We start from the raw sequence: 20,965 nt of genomic DNA, 5'->3' as shown, positions 1-20,965 counted from the left end.
GAAGGCCAAGATCAAGGTGTTAATAGCTTTGGTTCCTTCTGAGGACTGTGAGGAAGAATGCGTTCTATGCCTTTCATCTAACTTCTGGTGATTTCCTGAAAATCTCTGGTGTTTCTTGGTTTACAGAAGCATCACCCTGACCTCTGCCTTCATCTTCAGTTGGCGTTCTCCCTGTGTGCATGTCTGTGCCCCAATTTCTCTATTTATTAGTACACTAGTTACATTGGATCTGGGGCCTTCTCTGCTCCCTCTGACCTCATCTAAACTAATGACATCTTTAATAACTATATTTCCAAATAAGGTCACATTCTGATGTCCAGGGACTAGAAATTCAGTACATAAAATTGGAGGGGGAGCACATAATCTAACCCATAGCATATGCAAATAACAGAACTTATTAAGTGAAAAATTGAATTCATTGAAAAGATGTAAGCACTTTTCAAAGGTCTCAGTGATCTGAACAGCTCAAGAGTCTATGCCAGGCACTACAGCTGGGAAGAGTGGACTCTGTTTTTTCATCTTTGAACAACTGAGGAGTCCAGTCATAGGAAAGAAAGTTCAGTTGGTCAAACTTAGGTCACCTGCCTGCTCCTTGACTCTAGGGGATGGTGGTTGTGTTAATGAGTAGAACCTTGGGCAAGAGAGGTCTCTGATTTCGTGGGGTGGGCATGAGAGTCAGGGGGATGTGAGTGGTTGGGGGGATGTGGCCACCTGAGGGGGAGGCACTTGGATTTACTGTTCTGCAAAGTCTGCCCACAAGGTAGGGGTGAAGGTAGTTTCTCAAATGAAACCTGAGATCTGGGAATGTTAGAGAGGGGAAATGGATGCCAGGTAGCCAAAAGGAAAAAAAATTATCTTCCAAATTTTGTCTTTTCTGGAGGGGGTCAGAAAGTAGACCCAATATTTGTTTCTGATGTGAATATTAGACCATGTGATAACCAAGTATGGAGATATTTCCAGGCAGATCTAAGTTGAAGCTTTAGGGAGCCTTGATCATACCACATAATGATACCTCGGATCTGATGCTGTCCACTTAGAATAGGCCATCCTGAGGGGAGCTCAGTATTGAGCCATCTTGAGGGGAGCCCATTTATAGTGGTAAGGATTTCTCAGAAGGAAAGAGACAGGCTTTATGCTTTTATAGTTCTTTCAATTTTTGCTTTTTCATACCTTGAACCTAGAGGTGCCTTGGTATTCTTGCTTATAGGAAACAGAACCAGTCTTAGGTAAAATGCAATCTGCCATTCCCAGTAACTTACCTCCCCTCTGCTCCCCAAAGCTGAGGCTGTCCCTCAGTTTCTCAGAGAGGCAGTGTGGCCCAGAGGCTGGGGTGTGGACTTCAGATCCCCTTGGTTCTGTGGGATGAACCAAGTTGAGTAACACACTTCCTCTGAACCCCAGGGGTCTCCAATGTCAAATGGCAGTGATGCCCCTGGGGGAATACTATGCTCACAGGGTTTGTGTGAGATTAAGGGCAGACATATTTGCCAAATGCAACTCAAAACAACTTGAGAATGTTCAGTTCTGTGGTGACAAGTCAAATGGCATTATCATTTATCACAAAATTTTGTTGGCTAGTTACTTGCATCTTCCAAATTACAGTACCTCACACCTTGCTTTTTCCACTCCTCCACTTTGAAAATCTATTCATGTATCTCTAGAATCCCCAGGGTGACCTCTCTCTCGTGTGCTCACAGCGGCTGTGCCAGCTTCTCCTGCAAGGCCGGCCTCCTCAATGGCCTTTGTCCCTCAACGTTTCAAGGAAGACACCTCTGGCCCTGCCACTTTCGTACGTGCTTGCTGTGAAGACGCCGCTTCCTCCCTCTACACGGACCCTGCCTGTCTGATCTTCTAGACTTCAGACTTGTTGAGTCTGGGTAAAGGTATGAAATATTCTCCGGGGATGTTAGGTTTGGAAAGTAAAATCAAATGTGTGAGGTTCAGCCCCTCCTGTCTCCACACTGACCACGTAACAAATCCTAGGGGTTGTTTGATCAGTGGATTAGCACCATCAGCACCTGTAACTTCCCAAAATGGGACTTGGCGACAGTGGAAGGCTTTATCAGATTAGCTCAAGGATCGGTGCATTTGAAAATGTACTTAAGAGATTAAATACTCTTTTCTGGTGACTACTCTCACCATTCCACTCAAATCTTTTCTAATAAAATTTCTTCTGCAGGCCGTGAAAATAGCAATGAAGATTAGTTTTGAGAGTTTTGGAAATTTGTTCACCAGTTCACTCTGCACATCAACCTCCAAACCATATGGCTAAGTGTGAGGGAGAGGGACGATTTCACGAGGCCGTGGACTTTGCCAGATTGGAAAGCTGTGCCCTCCTTCCTCATCTGTATTTCTGCAGTGAGTGCATGCTGTGTGCAGATGTGGCCCTCCCGCCACCGTGGCTCCTTCAGCTCCTTTGGCCAACGCCCCGGGGTGCATTCCTCTGCCTTGCAGATGTTTCCTTGCACGTCCTCCTCTCTCTTTTCCTTCCCTCCTTTCTGGACTACTTGTTAGTTGCTTTATCTGATCTTCTTTGTTATGAGGAGATAAGATGCTCCAGGATAACACCTGTGGCCTGCTGTAAGTGCTACCATTTAAAAATTTTTATTTAAAAAATCTAACCCCCAGTTTTGAAGGACTCCCTCATTCACGTACTGCCTTTTGCTGTGTGTAAGGTTCACCCACATTTTTGGCCCAAACTTTCAGGGGAAAAATTATTTTAATTTTTTATTTCAATATTTTATGCTTTTATATTTAGGTACATGTTTTTTTGTATTACAAAGGAATTTTAGCATTTATTTTTGAACATATTATGGTATAAGAAATTTTATGTAACAAATAATTACAAAACATAAGAACAGATACAATGTATTTCAGGTACTACCCATGTATAATGTGTATCCTTATATTTGCCTCAAAATTTTGTGCAAAAATTATGCATTAAATATACACAGCATAATGTGGTATTATCATCACAATTTTGTCATATCATCATAACTCTTATGGTGTACTTTTCTTTGAGCCAACTCTCATTTTAAATTAAAACACATATTTTAGCTCTTATTTTTAGCAATAATACCCATGGAACAATGGTTTTCACTATGTAATTTCTAATACACATTAAAAATAATAAATGGTTATTTTTAAAAGACCCTTTGTGTACCTCCTGTAATCGTCTTATGTGTGTACATCAGTCTGGGCCAGTGCCACGCAATAACACTGTGTGATGATGGAAATGGCCCATATCTGCCTGTTCAATATGGCAGCCCCCAGCTGCATGTGGGTGTTGAGCACTCGAAATACAGCCAGTGGAAATGAAGGGCTGAGTTTCAAATTTAAATTTAAATAACCATGTGTGGCTAATGGCTATTATATTGGAAAATACAGGTATATATTGTTAGGTGGTTGGACCAATTATGTTCTCAGGGTTCTTTTAGCTCTAACTTTTTTTCAAGTGGAATCTATAAGGTGGCTATAAGTATTATGGAATATTTAGATAAGTAAAAGAATAAAAGGGTATTAGAACTAAAATTTTTGGGCAGAAGGGACTTTGTCAATATGGCTAGCAAACAAGACAGCACTTGGTGGAAAACAAATATTTTGTCAGTGGGTGGTAGCTTTCATCAACTTTCAAGTCACATCCTGAGATAGAGGCCTTGATGATAGAAACATAATATTTAAGTAACCTTGGTTGAAGTTGTAGATGTTTTTAATTGCCTTATCACAACATTTTATCCAGGGTTTACTGGGTGCAAAGCAATGTATTAAAAAGGAATACAGCCCCTAGAAGCATAATCCCTGGTATGTGGTCAGGGGCAGCCTTTAATGCAAATTATAGTTTGTACAGCTAAGAAAACTTTCAAGCACAGTTCTTTCTCCAACGTGGTTTCAACTGGGACAAACACAAGAGTACTTGGAGAAAGAAATTTTCTCCAAAGTGCATTCTTGCAGTGATTGCCAGCAGTCCTACTGGCAGCAGCTGGATAGAGTGTCTGAATCACCCTGGCTGATTACCTAATCACCTTAATCACACAATCTCCGCTCCCTGGAATGGTCTCAACACCGAGAGTGGCAGGACAATCCCTCTAAGCTGAAAAATGCCTCATAAGAATGTATTCTGATTTGTTTAATGAATAGCTTATGATTTATGTTTTGACAAGACAATTTCAAGGCTTTGTCAATCCTTTGCTGCTCTTTAGCTGGTAATGAAGAGCTTTCCAAGAATGCCTTCATGAGCATAGATGGTCCATTTTTGAGAGGCTAGCTTCCTTTCTCTGACTGCTCTTTAACTGTTTCAGGCAGTGCCTGGGTGTTTTCCTTCTCTAGTCCTTTCTGAAGCCCCATCAATCCACATGTATTTGGGAATAGGCTGTGGAGCTTGATACCCACTCCGAGATTAAGAAACAGTGATTCAAATATTCCTCATCATGCACACTTCTCAGTGGGTCCCTTAATAGACATTCACTTCACGGGATCAGACTACCTGAATATTCAAGGTACTGTTCCAGGCTTATTGTTTTTATTTTTTACTGGTACATCATTATTGAAGAACAGCCATAAGAAAACCAACTGATCCATTCATGCCAGTAACCACATCATTGGAATTTGTATATCTTTTTATGATTGTAATTGTACAGTTTTGGGCTTGTGAGAATAAGCCACCAGGTGCTGTTATTTTTAACTAGCACTGCAGTTTAATAAAAGTTATCAGAGAAATGATGGTGATAAGGTTATGCCGTATTGTCTAAACAAGTAGAATTTGACTAGGCATGGTGAATGGTCAATGATTATTTATAATATATGACCTCTTTAGTGAAATAACAAGCATTAATAGCAAACGATCTCTAATTACTAATATTCAGACAAAATGTTAAAAATGTTACAAACTTTAGTGATAGCTAGGGCTGAGTTACCATCCTTCCCAGAAAAATTAATTGCTCATAATGATCTAGAACTTCAGTGTTGGGGACAGGAAAACCTGGGTTTGAATCTGATGCCTCACTTTTTTTTTCTGTGACTGTAGCTAAATTTCTAAACCTATTTTTCCCAGTCTCCTCGTTAATAAAATGGAGCAATAATGTATAACTAAATACATCCTCTGTGAGAATTAAGTAAATAAACATTGTGAAGTGATGAGGGTAGTCACTAGCACAAGGTGGAAACCAAGTAAATCATACCTCAGCACCAATGGTTTTATTATCCTCTTTAACAAGGCCTTGAAAACCTCTATTTTTCCAAAATTGGTTCTAATTTTTAATAATTATTGTGGCATGTATACGGCACTTACTACTAGTCTGTTGCTGCTCTGCGCCCTTCACATCCCTCACTCTAATTATACAACCACCTGAGGGTGTCTCTGCCACGATTATCCCGATTATGTAGATGAGGAAACTGAGGCATTGAGAGGATAAATAACTTACAAGGACAGCCATAACAAAGCCAGGAACTAGGCAGCCAGCCTCCAGGATTAGTGCTTTCACTCACTCAGCTATACTATCTTTTAGGGTCAGACACAAAGGTGGTTTATAGTTGTGATATAATTATAATATCTACATTATATATGTGTTATATATGTTATATATGAGTTATATAAGATATGTAAACAAAATTACATGTCATTTGCAAGGCATGTTAATTGCAAAAAAAGAAAAAGTATGTAAAAATACATAATAAAACCTTCAGCACCCTTTCAACTGCAATAACCACAGCATCATTTCCTCCTCCCAATGTCTTTGGATGAAGATTCTCACTTAGTGAACCCTCTGCACTTGAGATTTTACAATTCAACTGCTTTTACACTTTTCTTGAACAAACAAAAGTTTGTTTTTCGTGAAGGAATTCCTTTTCTTTCCAAGTATCATATAAAGTAAAAAGAAACACCTTCAGTTTGTTTATAAAAACCATCCTGAAAAGAAAACCTGCATCTAGTGCCAGGGCCGTGAAGAGAGAGTGGGAAGTACAATGACTGCTCATCTGGAGATACATGTTCTAGACCAATGACAAGCGAGCTGGGAATCAGGCAGGGATTTGGCGCTGATGGAAACAGGAAAGCGTTGATGCACGTACCTGCGTAACGAGGTCTGGGCGCCAGGAAGCTGAATTTCGGGGGACATTGTATGTTACTGTGATACTTTAAAAACTGGGGACGTCCAGAGTATATATTCTTAAATAAACAAATCCTGTGGGTAAGTATATTTTAAAATATATAATTAGGATTATAATTATATATGCATATAATTATATTTTATTTATTGAAACACTATTATACTGTACTTCCCTCTTTATTAAATCTTCTACAAGCTTTCTAAACAATTTCCTTATGAAAAATAGAGTATTCCTGTTTATTATTACAAATAGTTCTGTGGGCATCACCCTTGTGCACGCTCCATTTCACGTCACTTACTGCCTATGGCTGCATCTAGTAGTTTAACTACTGAGTTGAAGGCTCTAAACTTCAGGGCATATTACCAAATGGGTTTCACAAAAATTATAACCTTTCATACTTTTCTAGGTGTGAAATAGATTGCCTATATCATTGCACCTTTACCAATCTTAAATATTCTCGTTAAATAATTGTATTTAAATTTTTAACTTGCAAATTATCATAAAATTGAGTAAACCATGGAACCTATTCGTAGGTGGTTTTCTTCTGAGTATTACCTGCTTATGCCTACATTTCAGTTAGAATATTAGTAATATTTGTTGTTGACTTGTATCAGTTCTATCTATATTTAGACTGCATACATTTTATATTTTTGTAATGTTTTTCCACGTTTGCCATTTGCAATTTAAGTTTGCTTATAACCTTTTTCATAATTATGTTTTAAGATAAAGATATATAGTTGTCTGTTCATAAATATTATGACCAAATATTACATTTGCTGTAATAAGGCAGATATTAATGATTAATATTATATTTGCTTTAATTATTTATTTAATAAAATATGTTTAATTTAATATTTGCAATTATAGTAATAAGAGAACAGGCATAGCAGAGTCTATCTTCTAGATTAATATTGCCAGCAATTAACATTAAGATACTGATGAAAGAGCACATGGCATGCTTAAAGCTGTCAGACATTATTATTTTGATAAATCAGCATACTACGTGAAAGACATACATACTTTTCTCCCCTCTCCATTCTTAAAAATACCTTATTATGTCCTTCTTTTCCTGTTGCACCCACAGTCAAACTGCCTTAAAAACCTCTTGTATATACAATGGAAAATTATTATTCAGCCTTAAAAGGAAATCCTGCCATTTGCAACAACATGAATGGACCTTGAGTGTGTTGTGCTAAGCACAATAAGCCAGGCGAAGAAAGACAAATACCGCATGGTATCACTTACATGTAGAATCTGAAGAAGAAGGAGAAGGAGGAGAAGAAGGAGAAGAAGAAGAAAGAGTCAAACTCATAAAAATTGGATTCAATGGTTGTTGCCAGGGGGTGGGAGAAACAAGCAGAGGTTGATAAAAGGGTGCACACTTTTGATTCTAAGATAAATAAAGTCTGAAGATATAATGTATAACATGATGACTACGGTTGGTAAGATTGTGTTGTATGATGAAAATTTGCTAAGAGAGTAAAACCAAAGAAAGAAATTAAAAGATAAATGTGTGAGGTGATGGATGTGTTCATTAACTGGATGGGAGGGAGTCCTTTTATAATGTATATGCATATTAAATCACCACAATGTACCCTTTAAATATCTTATAATTGCATATGTCAATTATACCTCAAGAAAGCTGAAATTAAAAGAAAAAAGATGAACAAATGCGAGAAGATCTGGGGATCTAATATGAAGTGTGGTGATTATAGTTAACAATAATGTATTGTATATTTGAAAATTGCTAAAAGAATAGGTCTTAAATGCTCCGGTGATCAAAAAAGAAATTATAATTATGTGAGGTGATAGAGGTGTTAATGCCGCTATGGTAATCAGTTTGCAATGTATGCGCCTTCAATATACACAATGTTATATGTCAAGGATATTTCAATAAAGCTGAAAGAAATCTTTTCTAGAACTTGTCTACATATTTCTATACCCATCCTTCCCTGCCATTTCTTCTGTATTGTTTGTGCTTTCTATCTATTGGTTTTCTTTTCCTTTTTTTAAAAAGGAAAAATTTTATTGAAAGAAGAAAATTTGAGAGGAAAAACTCTTCAATTTTTCCATTGTATTTGAAAACCAAATTGAATATCCCAAGAGCTCTCCGTGGCGGGCAGGATGGGGCTACTGTGGGCGCTGTGCATGTCACTCTGTGCATGGATCTTGAATCTATCATTCCCTCGTGCTTAGAGAGTAAGAACTTTTGACACTGAAAGCTTTGCAGAGATGGCTCATTATTTTGTTCCTGTGTGAAAATTAGGTAAGGATCCAGACCAATAGGAGACAGCACTTTGAAAAAAAAATCACTCAATTTTAGCAGGGGAACATCTGGATCAGCAGAGAGGAGAAATGGAAATCCTGATGCACACTTTCTGTGAACAGTCAGGGGAGCCCTGGGCCCTGCCTGCCCTGGCCAGCAGGTGGCAGATGTTGGTGAGAGCTGTTATCCTCTTGTTTTACTACTGTTCAAACTTTGAACTCTTTAAGTCAAAATGGTTATTCCTCTCTGTCCGGCTCTCTGCCCAGCTGCTGCTGCTGGTGCACCACAGTCCGGGAGAAACTGGGTGGTAAGCCCTCTAGAAGGAAAGTTCAAATGACACTGGACTGTCCCCTTGTTTCATGTGACTCCAAGTGCTCCCTTCAGCTTTTCCCTCAGATCCTTAAACTTGCTTTCATGAAGGCCCCAAGTAGATGCTCTGATAGGTCTTCTGAATGGGGACAACTGGGCTGATGCAAATAATCCTGCCAGTTAAATCTCAGTCCTTCAAGACACTTTGTTTCATGTTTGTTTGAAGTTTAAAAGGAGTATTTCAGTGCTGATTGTTTTGGTGCACAGCTGCATGAAGCTGGCAGCATCAGTATGGTGCAATATTCATTTTCCCACCCAGATGTTTGTTCTCTACAGTCCTTCTGCATTGGGATAGGGCTAGAGAGACACAGGTTCATTTCAAGAGAGGAACAGACCTGAGGCCTGCGCGGGCCTCGTCCCCAAGTTCAGCCCCCATCCCACCCCCAGAGCGTGCTGTGCCCGCAGACTCACTCTGCGGGTTCCTCTTCTCTGATTGCGTTCATTCCCCCGCACCAGTGGTTGGCAAGGACATTGGTCTCTTGGGTGACTTCATTCATTAGGTATCCAGCACTAGCCTAATGCACTGTTGCTGTCCAGAATCAAAAACAGAGGAAACTTGTTTAAAGTTCAGCTCATGAACAGCACTTATCCCATGAAGCCTCTCTCACGACATTGCCAGCTACAGGCTATTTCTTTTTTTTTAACTTTAAAAAAACTAAGATTTTAATTTTGGTATAAATGGAGATTTACATTAAAAAAGCAAAGATAAGAGCCCCTTCACCCAGTGTCCTTTATTTTTAATTTAATTTTATTTTTATCACCATTTATCCCCCTATGCACCCTTCTACCTCTACCCAAACCCTTCACCCCTGCAATCACCACATTGTTGTTCGTGTCCATGAGTTTTTCTCTTTGCTCAGCCCCTCCCCTCCCCTCCCCCTCCCCTCCCCTCCCCCTCCCCTCCCCAGCTGTCATCCTACTCGGCCCAAACCAGCAGATTGTAACTGCCACTTGGGCACCAGACACACTGCTTTCCCCTCCCCCAGACAACACTGTTTCAGTGGATTGGGAGTGGGGCCCCGGAATTTCTATTTTCGGGAGCCCCCAAAACATATTCAATATGCTGCACTTAAAAAAAACACCCCAGGTTGGGTCTTATGATTAGACAAACTTAGGAAACTCTCTTAATTATGGCTTTGCATCCTCCACCTTAAGGATCTGATGATTTAATTACATTTTATGTGGCATAGCTGAAGTGTGCCTTGCGGAGAGTTTTGAAGGGCAGATAGATTTTTTTTAATGGTCATAGGGACCAGAGTGTGAAAAGATAATGAAGGAGAGAGGCAGGAAAAGCGCTTCACAGAAGAAAAAAGGGACACAGCGGGAGCGGGTGTGGAGATGAAGCACTCCAAAGGTCCAGGCAGGGCGAGAATGACTTCCTCATTGGGCTTCCAGCCTCGGCTGCTGCCCCTCAAACCCCTCACGGCTGTCACGGTCACCTTCCTCAGGCCTCTGATTGCATCACTCCCTCTTTTCGAGTCCCGTGCCAATGCCTGCCTACCTTGCCGAATGAACCCTCTTAATCACAGGTGTCAGCCCTTCATCCTCTGGTTTTCTGTAGCTAATGGCCATGCTCAGCCCAGTCTAGGCTTTCTGTGCTGGCCCCCAGGTTCCGTCTGCCAGTCCTTGGCTGCAACTTGTCAGCTGGCTCTGGGCAGAGCCCCGCCTGAGCCTCAGGCCATGTCCTCTTCTTTTTGATCAGGTTGTGTATCTTTCTTCCTTTATAAGACTCTCCAAAAGTTACTTTTTCCAGGTCAGATTCTCCTCCCCACTTTTTTTTAAAAATTGCTAACCAAGATGGATTTCCAGTTGCCCTCAACCTGACTAAGCTTTAGCATTCCTGACTCTAGGCCCCTGATCTCCCTTTTCTTCAAACATTTACTTTAGAAAACTTGTAATTATAAATTTTTTCTCTGCCTCCTTTTGAAATGATGCCAACCTTTTCCCAGTCTCTTGCCAGTTCTACAGCCCAAGTGAGGTCTTTCTTAAGGACTGGGGAACTAGGTCTTGAAAGGTAAACATCACAGAAAATAGCAACCCTGCCCCCCAGTCTCGGTGGGAGAGTGGAGGTTCGACTGAGATGCCAACCCACAAACCCAGATGTGCTGATCACAGAGAAAAGCACCTGCGAAGTCAGGAACACCTCCATGTGCTCCACACATCCCACTGAGCAACCTCCTGCTAATAGCCCCTAGTTCACCCCGGCACATGAACACCTTCCCTCCTAAGGCTTCTTTCTTCTTTTAGTGCGATGGCTTGAATAAAGTCTCCCATGCCCGTTTAACTTTGTCCAGTGCAACTTTTTTGCTTGACTTAACAACAGAGAGATATAACTGGTTGTATATACACACAAACATTTCAGAAGATTAATGTATGTTTGTATATATATCATTCTATCTGTGCCTGTAAAGTGAGAAGCTTTTGAAGTTGGCGACTAGCTCTCTTAGTATTAGATTCTGACCAGAAATCTCTGTTTGACCAAAGAAAAGGTTAATGAGATCTCCGTATATGACCGGGCTGTCATTACAGGGAATGGTGACAGGTTTTCAAAAGTTCTTAAGACAGGTTAGAACATTTTTCTAATAGAAGAAAAAAGAGCCACTCTATTTTTTAAGCTCTTGGAAAGGGTTTCCAAGTCAGAAAATAATTTTTCTTCCAAGATTACACATTGTTTTGATTTTAAAAGCAGGGAAGTGTGTATTATACAGCTGCTGCTGCTCAATTAATGAAATTCCAGATCCAGGTATCTTGTTAGAAACAATTAAACAGAAGCAGAGAATAATTTAAAAAAGAAAAAATCAATAGAACATATGTAAACATTTTATATGCACATAAAAGACAGCTGTAGGATTATATTGATTGTGTTGATTCATGAATGAAAAGAAAAAATGAAATACTTCCTTGCCCCATAGTTTCTTCACATAAACTTGGAAGAATTTATTATATTGAGTGTGAAAAATGCCTGTTAATTGGAGTTTGATAGACTGTCATTTGTACGATTGTGTCAGGTTTTGAAGCTTTTTAATCTTACACCTTTTCAATATAGTTTTCCTGTTAACTATGTGGAAAAGAAACTCAATTGTTAACTAATTTATGTAAGAACATGAAGATTTACATTTCTTTCTCCGTATTCAACTCCGCCTGGGCCATCCTGATTTTCCCATACGCGTGCTGGGTTGCTCACTGGTTTGCGGGGGCAGAGAGTTTTCTTTGCAGTGCTGACGGCCTTGGGCACCACCAGTGCTCTCGGCAGCCGGCCGTGGGAAGACACTGCATTCTCCAGAAACTCCAGAGGGGTCCCTGTTCCTGTCCTCCCTTTCCTAGGAATGGGAAGAACTGAATGCCACAAAAAGGACAACTGACTAATTTGTTTTTAACCCGAGACTGATTTATTTATTTATTTGTCTGTCTATGTATGTATGCATGTATCTATCTATCTATCTATCTATCTGTCTATCTATCTATCATTTCACAGTACTCCTGGGGTTTCCATAAGTATTATTATTTTGGCATCTAGCTATTGAACTGAAATGAGAAGATTGTCACATGAGTGGAAGAGAACCTGGGATGTGAATATGGTGTCGGTTTGTTAATTTTCAGGACTTTGGTAAATTTGCAGACCCTGTTTTAAACTAAAGAAAGAAAACTTCAGATTACAAAAAAGCTGTTGACACTTAAGTTTTATTTGTATGTGGATATGAAAGTGTACATTTGAGAATCACTCCTAAAACTAGGAAATGCAGATGCTACTTTTGAACTAAACTGCTGCTCTCTTGCATAGGCCAATATCTTATGATTTTCTGTTATTATGTAAAATAGTCCCTCGCAGTATGCAGATACCCATCTATGATCAAGTTCCTTACACCCTTTTTAAAGCCAATGACCTTTGGTTAAAACTATTTTGGTTCTTTCAATTTTGTATCTAAAAATGCAGATGGGAAACGGATTTTGTGCGTGCCTTTTATATTCTGAAGCTTAGTAAAAACTTAGTGAATCAAACTATTGGTGAATGAGTTTAATATTAGATCTTAGCTTTTGACTGAGTAGTCAGTCGGTCTGTAGCAAATGCACAATCTGAGAAAAGCTGAAGATTGCAGGAACCATCTTTATAGTTGGGAATAAGGAGATTTAGAGAGAGATGAGACAGTGTAGCCAAAATCTAATACTTCTAGCTGGTGGTCACTATCTTTTCTTTCCTTTCCTCTGCAGGAAATTAATTATATCTTCATTGTATTCAGCTGGAGCCTCTGCCGAGCTCTCTGCCCTTTGACGATAGCTGCGTTAGAATCTAATTTCTTATATCTTGGTTTGGACTAATGTTCTGCTTTCTACGTCAGCATCTTAGGTTTTTACCGTGTTGGTATTTGATCTCTGACCAGTTTATCCATTCTTCTTGCTCTCTTAAGATTAAGCCATCCTTCAGCCCTCAGTAATGTGCCCTGGGGCTGATTCTGTGCTCATGTGTGATTTCCTGTGCTCTTGACCCCTGACTTACCTTCTAAGAGCCTGAGTTCGAGACTCGAGTTTAAGAGCAGAGTTTGTCGACATCAGCCTTATTCCTTGGCCACAGTTACCTATCTGGTTGGACCCCCTAATATGATACAGTTTAATTTCTGAAATGCAGCTCAACTTGTTACATTGCATGTTTTCCCCCCCGGGGTAGTCTGTATGGTTGGGAGAGAGGAAAGGAAAACGAGCCCTTCAGGTCATGTCAGTCACCCTAAAGTATGAGAGCTACTGCGGTAGGCACAAGTATACAAGACATAATCGTGCTTTCTTTTACCTCTGCTCCCCTCTCCCAGGCTAAATAGGATGATCCTTAGCTTCTTGCAGGCTGTGACTTACTTGTTTCCTCCCATACCCCTTGTTGTGTTGAACTGATCATTCACACTACTTCAGTTTAGAAGACTGTGGGAGGTTGTTAGCCTGGCATGTGGAATTGTATTCACATGAAATGATTCTACAGATGCACACAGAATATTTCAGAAGTATGATACTCTAACTTGCTTGAGTCTCCACAACTCTCAGCGCATGATTTATTGACGGTTTCTAACTGTTGGCTGTGGCATAGATAAGACAACCTGAGGATGCAGACAAGTTGGTGGCACCCTAGGTATAACTCTATATATTTCTCTTGAATTTAAAAAATGGAATATACATGATTGAGTGGGATATCATAAGGGTACTCTTAAACTCATGACTATTTATATGAATTTAATAACTTATAAAAGTCATTATTTTACTAGTAGTAACAAACTATGTACTTCAGAAATAATAATAGTCTAATCCGTCCTGACACCCAGGTTGAGAACCAGTCCAGCAAAGAATCTGTGTAGAAAATCCTACTGGTGGCATTTGTGGGCCTTGCAGTCTCTGATGCCTGCTTCTCCTCTCTTTTCTGAAAGTCACTGCAGCTTGCCACAGGCCCAGGGAGATGGGAACAGTAAGGTCATGTCTTTTGTCTATCTTTTAGTCTGCAGCGGTAGGTCTCAAACTTTAGGGTGTAGTAGAATGACTGGAAGGGCTTTTGGGAACATAGATTGCTTGGCTCCACCCTGAGTTTCTGATTTAATAGGTCTGAGGTCGGACCTGAGAATCAGCATTTCTATCAAAGTTCCCGGGTGATCTTGCTTTAGGTGACCACCATCCTAAAATATTGCAGACCCTCTTATTGTAGAAGCCTGAGAGTCTCTGGAACTAATTCTTCTTGTAGATACTTCCGAGATACATTGCTGGTGACTCAGCTTTGGTTGACCTTTTGTGGCATTGCTGAAGTCCCTTAATGCTTCTGTGTTTCTATATCGCTGTCTGCAAGATGGAATGTGTCATTTAAGGCTTAATGATGCTTAGGCACACATGAATAGTGCTGTGGATTTGCAAGTGTTTACTTTAAAGTATTATTTCACAGACTTGGAAAATTCCCCAGAGAAGTTGTGGTTAAGGCTCCAAACAGAAACTGAAATCTCTCTTTGGCTTCAAAATCATTTACTCTGGAGCATTGGCTTATTCAGGGGGAAAAACTGTCAGTTTTTTTAATCTCACTCCCTGTAAAGTTATAGCTTAAAATAATTTTTAAGGTTAAACTGTTACAAAATCCCAATGCCTGTTGATGCAGTTTTGCCAAACTTTGGAACATTTGAGCAACTTTTAAATGGTAAATTAGAAAACTTTTAATCAACTTCTAAATTTTATAGGTATAAACGCAATCAACATGTTTAAATGATATTAATTATGAATTTGAATAAAGTTTTTTCACTTGAACAAAATATTGATTTGATAAGAATATCACATTAAATTAATAGATTCTTTGGGTCAGAGCCCTACAGTGCATAAATTCTGTTTTCTCTCCAAAGTACCAGCCTTGACAAATGTTTCCTCCTGGCATTCTCTGTCCTTAAAAATAATACCTCACTCGAGACCCAAATTTCTTATCTGATATTAGTGATAATGCAGCACTATCCTTGACAAAATTGTTTTAAAGATTATGTAGTGAAATATTTTGGGACAATGTGGGTCATTAGATATTTGAAGTCTTATCCTTTAAAATATACTTAGTTTCTACAGTAATTACACAAGCAATTTCAATGGATTGTTCTCTTCTTAGGCAGTAAGGGACATTGATATGACAAATCAACACCACAAAAGGACAAAATTAAAACAAAAAGAAGAGTGAGCTATATGTAAAACAGGGAAAAAATCCAGAGTTGAAATCTAGGGATGTTCAGGCAGAAGGCAGTTCGTGAGTGGAGAGTAAGTCTTGTGTGAGCAGCATGCTGGAGATGAACCTGACCTGCTCCCCAGCTGAAGACCCTCAAAGTCGGATCAAGTGTCCTAGCTTCCGACTAACTTCTGACTCTCAGCAGAAGTAAGTATAAATCCTCTCTGGATTTAAGTATGCTGTTGTTAGGAATTTAGGATTCCCACAGAGTCAGTTCAACAAAGTAAGTTCATAGTAAAAATGTCCGAGGAAATGAGTCACTAAAAGTGAGAACTGGAAGGACAGCAGACAACAGATACATACACTCAAGGACTTCAAATACTCACATTTGCAAATATGGAAATATAACTATGAAAATTTTAAGGGTAAAACATGAAATAAAAAATTGAGCAAGAAACAAAAATATATAAAAATAGCAAGGCATACCTAAAAATCATTCAAATAGAACCTTTAAATATAAGAAATATAAATGTTGAAATTAAAAGCTCAGTGGGTATTTTAAGCACAGAGTTAATGCCACAGAAGAGAGAATGACTAAAATAAAGTGCAAATCTAAATAAGCACTTCAAAAAGAAACAGCACAGAAAAGGAAGGAGATGGAAAATACAAAAGTTCCATTATTATGGAAGTTAGAATGAAAAGAACATACTTTGAATTTGAGAGAGCAGTTAAAAGCATAATGGGTGAAATTTTTTTCAGACTTGATAATGTACAGAAATCCACCGATATGGAAATCAGATTATATTTCAAGCAGGATAAATAAAAATAAATCCATATCATTTAAAATTTTGGCGAAATTGTAGAATATTAGTGACAAAGAAAAGCTCTTGATAATAGCCAGAATAAAATATATATTATGCATAAAGAAGTAACAACTAGTCTAACAGCAGATGCTTTGATATTAATAATAGAAAATATTCAAATAATTATGCTAACAGCAAAATTTTTGATAGCATGAAGAGAGAGTAACTATATACTTATCAAAACTAAGCTTTGATAACTATATATTATCAAAACTAAGTTTTAAAACCACAGGTAAAATAAGGTGTTCGAAACAAATGAAAACCTGGCATAGTGCACCACTAAAAGAACTTTACTGATAAGGCTGTATGTCAGGGGAGAACAGAAGATGACAGGTCTGAGCTCCCAGGAAGAATAGTAAGCAAAGAAAGAGGAGCTATTTAAGGAAATAAAAAGAAGACACAAAACAAGCTAGATAAAAATAATGTGCATAAAAGACTAATTTTAATAACAAAATTTGTGAGCTAGAAAAATCATATGCATGCTGGAAAGGAGTGGTTAAAATCAAGTTATGCTGAAATTCTTGTTGTTAGAAGAAAGTGTACAATATTAACTTTAGACTTAGTTTAACACACATAATAAAATTTGAAGGGTATTTATTTAAAAAATAGAAATAGAATGTACAGCTTCCAAACAAAGAGAGGAAAGACTTTCAATGAGATAGGAAAAGCAAATAAATAAACCAACAGCAACCTCAATATGTCACCTTCTATGGAGGCATAGGAGATAACTGTGGGACAAATCAGCACAAAATCAAAAGAGTAGAAACTAACAAAAAATATATCAACAAGCTCCTGCCATAAAAGTGCTAAGAAACAGATCATTCGTAGATCAATACATAAGTGTCCATGTTCAAGGGTCTTTAGATGGATTGAAGATGCAGACTGAGACAGGCTGAGCTAGGATGGCTTGGATTTGCTACACAGCTCTCTCACCTTCTTCCTAGGCCCGGCTGACGGACCTCGGGATGCTTTCCCTGTGACTACGGCACAGAAACACGCAAGGATAATTTAGTTCTATGCTGTATGATGTCTGCTAACACCCTATTTGCCAAAGACAACTCCTAGGGTCAATTGCAAGGTTGATGGAAGAGGCAGATATTCTCCTTCCAAGGTTTGAGATGCAAAGAGCAATAAATATAATTATAGTCAATTCACAACTTATTTATATTACAAATAGAAATGCAATAATTTCCCCAGTTACAGCAATTTAACTACCATCTGTTAAAAGACACAGGTTATCAAATTGAATTTAAGAGAAACATAGAAACCTGCAGAGATTAGTGATGAAGGAATGGAGAAAAATAACCAGGAACATACTAAACAAGATAAAATAAGTTGTGGGTGGTTAATTTGGGGAGCACAGTGGGGATCGTGATTAATAGGGGACATCAAGGGGCTCCCGGGTAACTGGTAATAGTCTATGTACAATTTGGTAAAATAAAAAGAAAGGGAAAAAACAAAAGAGTAAGCAAGCAAGTTGCAGCATCTGTATTAAAATTGAAGAAAATAAAATTTAAAACACAAACAGTATTAAGGTTAAAGTAGATACTTATAAGAGAGTAGGAAGTTCACCTCACCAGGAATATATAACAATTCTAAACCTATGTGGATCTACCTAAATACAACTAAAATACATAGCAAAACATGATGGAACTACAGGGGAAATATGCAAAGTCACCTAACCTTTGGTTATTTTGAAGACAAGCAAAAGAAAAATACAGTGGATTTAAATAACATATTAGCGAGATTGATTTAATGAGCATCCATAGAATCATATTCCCAACCATTGGAAAATACATTCTTCTCCATTACACAGGAAACATTATATACTAGGCCTTTACACATTTCAAATAATTGTTATATATATCTCAATATTATTAAGATGGAAATCATACATTAAAAGGTAATGTTTACAACCACCATTGATTTGGAAAATTAAAAAATTCTAGGTCAGTATAATAATAAAACTTCCATATATTAAAACAAAGAATTGTGAATATTTTAATGGAGATAAATGTGTATGTGTGTGTGTGTGTGTGTATTTCTCCTCATATACCTGATTTTGTCTGTAGATTGGGAGATGCTTCAGAGTCAATCTTGTGTCTCTGATCCTTTCTGTCTAAATTCTCTGTTTATCTCAATTGTGTTCTCCCACCTTCTCAGCTCTTCTGTCTCTTTCCTTCTGTCACCAACTGTAGTGTTTACCAGAGGTCTGTACTTTGGAGAAAGCTCTTTACTCCTACCCTGGTAACCTCATTCACTCAACCGGTTTGGACAAAGTGAAAGAAGAGGTGATGAGGAAAGTGGGCAGATTGGACACAGACTTCAGAAGTCAAATCGATAGAACTTGGTGGATCACGTGTGAGAGATAGAGAGGGAGAATCGAGGATGACTTCTCTGGCTTGGCCGCTAGGTTACATCAATGTCACCCAAACCATTCTCCTTATATTAACAATGGCTGGACTTTTTCCAGACAAATCTGGCAGCCAAGGACAGTAAACTGGAATGTGCATGTGTGAACAATGATGACTTCACTGTACTCGTCAGTGGGGGTGGTAGACACTGTTCAGTGAGCATGCGTACTGTGTGTCTGTCACATACGAACAGACTGAGCCAGCAAATTGCTCAGTCTGTTACATCCAATTTTGGATTAAGCTTGAATGTTCCTCTGCAGAAACTATTCAGATGATTCAGAAGACTGCAGCTATGGGCAACTGGTGATTGGCAGCTTCATCACAACACACCTGCTCATTCACTATGTCTCATGCAGATTTTTTTTTTGGCAAAACATCAAATCACCCAGGTGACAGCCCCCCTACAGCCAAGATTTGGTGCCCTGCAACTTCTGGATTTTCCCAAAACTAAAATAACCTTTGAAAGGGAAGAGATTTCACATTGTTGTTGAGATTGAGGAAAATACGATGGGGCAGCTGATGGCAACTGGGAGAACTGAGTGAGGTCCCAAGGTGCCTGCTTTGAAAGGGATTGAGGCATCATCGTCCTGTGTACAATGTTTCTTGTATCTTGTATCTTCAATGAATGTCTCTATTTTTCATAGTACATAGCTGGATAACTTGTGGATTCACACACACACATACACACACACACACAGAGTTCAGCACAAATAACACCCCTTTTTTATTACAAAATGTTAAGCATATAATTCTGTAATATAACAATATCACACTCAAGCACACCATATGACATTTTATGTGAAATATTAAACTGCTGTTTACCTTGTGTGAGACATTCAGGTACCCTACCAACCACACTCCAGCAGGTGTTACTCCTCCTGGACCATATGTGTGTGTGTGTGTGTGTGTGTGTGTGTGTGGCTTTTAATGCTTATAATAGGAAAGAAGAAAGGCTAAAATTGAATTTGCTGATTATTAAACTTAAGACTTGAGAAACAATCAACAAAATAAATCCAAAGAAAGTAGAAGAAATAGATAAAAAATTAAAGAAATTAATAAAAGATAAAGCAGATATAATGAGGAGGAGCAAACAGAAAATAAGCCAGTTATTTAAAAAGGCTAGCAATATAGATAAACCTGTGGCAGAATTTACTAAGTCAAAGAGACAAGGAACAAGTAAGAGTATTATTTTTTTTAACTGAAAACTTGACAACATGCGTGGGAAGGGCAGGTTTGTAGAAAACACGGCATTGAAACTGACTCAATAAGGAATAGACATCCAGATCAGTAGTTAAAAATCTTCCTACATTGAAAATGGCAAGTGTAATTTTATTAATGAGTTCTTTACATGTTTAAGGAAAACAGTTAATTGTAACAGTTTCTTCCAGATAGTAGGCAAAGAGGAAACCCTTTGTAACTTACATTCCAATACCAGGCATAACCTTTTGTGCCAAACCACAGATGAGGACTTTATGAGGAAGGAGAATGGCAGATCATTCGGACTCATGAACAGTAATGCAAAACAAAACAAAACACAATATTAACAAACCAAATCCAGCAATATATAAAAATGACAATGTCACATGGTCGACTTCAGTTTATACCAGCAATGTACAAATACTTTAATGTTATAAAATCAATTGATATGTTTCACCATGTTTGCAGATTAAAGAAGAAATATCATTTGATCATTTCACTTGAAGCAGAAAATCATTAAACATCCACTTATGATTATCACCCTTTCCAACCTATAAATACAGTTACTTGTAGAACTTTACAGCAAACATTCTTAATGGTGAATTTTGGAAATATCACTTTAAAAATTAAGAATAAGACAAGAATTCCAATATCACTCTATTTTTATTAATATTATTTTTTTTTTAGATTTTATTTATCTTTAGAAGGGAAGGGAAAGAGAGAGGGAGAGAAATATCAATGTATGGTTGCTTTTCATGTGTTCCCTGCTGGGAAATGACCCCTGCTGAGAACTGGCTTGCAACCCAGGCATGTGCCCTGACTGGGAATCGAACCACGATCCTTTGGTTCGCAGGTTTGTGCTCAATCCACTGAGCTACACCAGCCAGGGCCCTCACTCTATTTTTTAACATTGCACTGAAATTTCTGGCCAATGAAATATAAAATAAATAAATATAACCTTTGGAAAGAAAGACGAATTATAGAATTTGTCTACAAAACTACAGAATTGTAGATTCTACAAATTACAGAATTATATAGAAATTATAAACAAATATACTTATTAAATTAATAAGAAAAATTTAAAAAATAACTG

This window comes from Artibeus jamaicensis, unplaced genomic scaffold, assembly GCF_021234435.1.
Source record: "Artibeus jamaicensis isolate MK-2021 breed Jamaican fruit bat unplaced genomic scaffold, CSHL_Jam_final contig_923, whole genome shotgun sequence".
In the NCBI taxonomy this organism is placed as follows: domain Eukaryota; kingdom Metazoa; phylum Chordata; class Mammalia; order Chiroptera; family Phyllostomidae; genus Artibeus; species Artibeus jamaicensis.
The sequence above is the reverse complement of the archived record's forward strand: the minus strand, read 5'-3'. Positions refer to the sequence as shown.